Source organism: Aplysia californica, unplaced genomic scaffold (genome assembly GCF_000002075.1).
Source record: "Aplysia californica isolate F4 #8 unplaced genomic scaffold, AplCal3.0 scaffold00005, whole genome shotgun sequence".
Lineage (NCBI taxonomy): Eukaryota > Metazoa > Mollusca > Gastropoda > Aplysiida > Aplysiidae > Aplysia > Aplysia californica.
In genome coordinates this window covers 3,586,883-3,590,242 of record NW_004797275.1, presented here as the reverse complement: position 1 = coordinate 3,590,242, position 3,360 = coordinate 3,586,883, and the positions used below count along the sequence as shown (strand labels likewise).

At 40.9% G+C, this 3,360-nt stretch overlaps 1 long non-coding RNA gene across 1 annotated transcript in view; it reads right to left on the bottom strand.

Moving 5' to 3' along the window:
- Positions 1-3,360, bottom strand: part of LOC101857295 — a 134,435-nt gene that overhangs the window by 37,832 nt on the left and 93,243 nt on the right. Inside the window, exon 2 of the long non-coding RNA XR_001184713.2 lies at positions 2,385-2,457. This is a non-coding gene — a long non-coding RNA (uncharacterized LOC101857295). The remainder of the gene's footprint in view (positions 1-2,384; positions 2,458-3,360) is intronic.

Here is a 3,360-nt window from a genome sequence, read left to right as displayed (position 1 = left end):
ACACACACACACACACACACACACACACAGTATCCTCGCACTACCTCACGACCAGAAATCCCAATGTCAACACACAGAAACACACAGACACATCCTAAAGTCGCTCCCGTCGCACGTGCGAGACTGGAGAAAGACAGGAGCAGCCCTCGGACGAGATTATCCTCCCCTAGACTCCCGGATTACGCCAAACAATGTGGGTCATGCTCTCACGAAAAGACGGAGACACTCGGGAAGGCCGTAGAAATTTGATTAAACACAATTTCCAGATTCAGGCAGCCCCAAAAAGATAACGGGTAGTCCCTCTCGGATAAAAGGGCATGATCGCGACGCTGACCAATTGAGTTTAGCCCCGGTAATAACGCCGGTTCGGAGGACGACCAATCAAATTAAGGTTTCTATTTAGAGCGAGTTTTGTCTGAATTAGCGGAAAGGGAGAGCACCAAGGTGCATGGGGAAGCTGGCAAGGGAAGGAATAAGCTGGAAAAGCTTGTGTTTGCTTCTTGCGTCTCAAGGGGGGAAGCTTCCTGGGCAAGGGGAAAAAACATGGGTATTCGCTCGGAATTAACCAAGTCAAGAGATATGCTACCATGTAAGTCTGGGGATTAATCTACTTGTGTCCGCATGAATCAGGGATGTTAAATATAGGGTGTCCTTGACGTCCAGACACATAGGGATATAAATATGTACATTTTCCAGAAATATGCATAAATTTGTATTTAACATGCCATTTAGTTGAATGATCTACAGTGTGATTCGAATCACCATCAAAAACATCACCATGGTAATAACAGCAAACAACAGCAATATTAAACAAAAATTACAACTATAAAAACAGAAGACAACAAAGACAGCAACTATAACACCACCACCACAATCACAAACTACTAGCATCAATCTGCGATAAAAAAAATAGTGATACACAAAAATATGTAACACTTTCATGAAATCGTGAAAACTAACCATTTACTCATGACAGTCAAAACTGACTCAGACTTTTCATTCACTCAGTCAGAAGTTCTGGCGACTGGGGTGTAATAGTTAAGTGCTTCTCTGTCGCAACTTAGAAGACATGAGTTCGACTTCGTATGAGAAAGGTTTGGTTATTGTAAATTAAAAAGAAATCTATCTGTCTGCTGAGACGTTGTATCCCTGTCAACACAGATTGACCCTGACAGTCAGGATTGAAGCAGCCCGCGTAGTATATGGTCTAAATTGCATCGATGGAGACGTAGACAATCTGCAATTCTTCCCGGTCAAAAGTAACTAAAAACCTTTCACTGCACCCTCTGACCCGTTAACATTTTGATATATTCAAATATTGTGTCGATCCTTCGCTTGATGTTTGTTTTTATCCCAGCCTAAATACCCCAAGACCACAATGACACAGATCCTCGCATTGTCAGCCCCACAATGCAGTTTTTGTTCTCGGGAGAAATAGCTTCTGCAAGAAACACAAACCAGGATGGAGCTATTAAATTTTCCCTTTTATTCACACCCGTACGTGTATGAACATGTTTAATTACTCTCTCCTTAAAGCAAGTAACAGGCGACATAAAACAGCATTCTTTCTCATGCATATGAAAATTCTATTGATAGGCCGTCTCTGCTTACATGTTTATTGCCCCCATAACTTCTGCAGACAGCGAGTCCTTACCCTTTGATCGGGTAATTTCAACATGGAAATTACTATTTACAAATTGTATTATCAAATACGTGAGCACGTTAAAATGTTTGCACCGTTTCGGGAGTTTTGACAAGGGTTATTAAAATGTGTCTCGGAACGCGAAAGGGAATAATCGGATGATGAAAATGGCTTCTTTGAGCAGGTGAGGATTATATTTAGCAGACAATTGCTCAGAGTAGGAGGGGAGTAAATTAAAATAATATGATTTCATAGAACACAGAGTTTGAGGTAGGGATTATATTATCATTAACACTTCAGAGGCAAACAAAAGGATAAACATTACATTTAGTAGTTCCCATTGGGAATTGTTCCCAAACGGAGAAACTGATTGAAGACTACTATGTTCTTCTCTAGTCAGCGTGTGCTTTTGCAAATCCCTGTAAGTTCGTCCCTTAAAATGTGACTGACTAACTATTTGTTGGCCTCTACGTCTGTTTTTTTAAAAGTATTTCTGTTTGTCTATTTGTCTGTCATTCAGTTTGTCACCGCTAGTCTGCCGGCACGCATACTCGTCAGTTCGTTGATATTTAAAGAATCATCCACTGACTGTCACATTGTTACTGCCAATGTGCCTGTACGTTATACAGTAATCTGATAAAGATTGTTTTATAACCCACAGAATGTTACTGAGATCAGACGTTTCCAAAAAGATTATAATATTATTTATGAGTTACAGGAAATATTTCTGACTACTACTCACCTAAGTTGAGTACCTCTGGAACTTTTTTCCATGGCTGATGAGATGGGCAAACGTTATTGAGCTCAACACAGACCTGTAATAAAAGAAAACAAGCAAGAATGTGATTTTTGGTTGTTTTTTCCAGTGTCATGAGCAGGAGCTGGATATTTGTACGTTACGTAGAAAAAAATGTCAATATGGTAGTAATTGAGACATGAGCGTGTATTGTTGTGAAATGAGTGAGTGCAAGGAGGGAAAGAAGAATGGGGTGAGTTTAGAAGTTAACAAAACGACGTTTTTGTTAGTTTTTCATCACATCTTTTCACGCAATGCTTCACCCAAACTTATCATCAAAGCATCATGAGTTTCCCATCAATTAAAAAAAATATATCCCTCTGAAAGCAAAATGTAACGGACGTCTGTGGTATAATGGTTAGGCACGTCGCTGCTGCGCTCAGGACATCCAAGTTTAATTCAAGAAACGGGATAATTTTCATCGAGTGTCTTAGTTGTTTCTCTGGGATGGTGAATCCCTCTTATTCGGGTTGGCCTTGAGAGGAAGAGTTGAAGCCTGCCTCCTAAATAATCTAAATTCTGGTGAAAGGGGTTATAAAAAAATAACCACCAAAAACCTCTACAAGTAGAATGGTTTCATTTATCAGAAGTCAGCAGTCCTTGCACCCTCGACCAATGGCTGCGTCTCGATTAACGCCGTGCGCGGTCACGTGATAAACCGAATGCTAATTCCCCTAATGATTGGACGCCGAGACGAGCCGCCATTACTGACGGAAACAATATGGTTCCATTGAGCGCTGCCAGCGTTTGAGCAGATTTGGTGGCGATTGGGAAGATTGATGGCCCAAGCGCTCTTTACAGCGGATACAAAAATCTCTGACTTTTGAAAGAAAAGCTCCGTTGTGTGTGTGTGTCCCGATCTCATCTCATGAACAGGAATATTTTAGGTGCGTATTATCACTCATAAGAAACTCCACCCCCC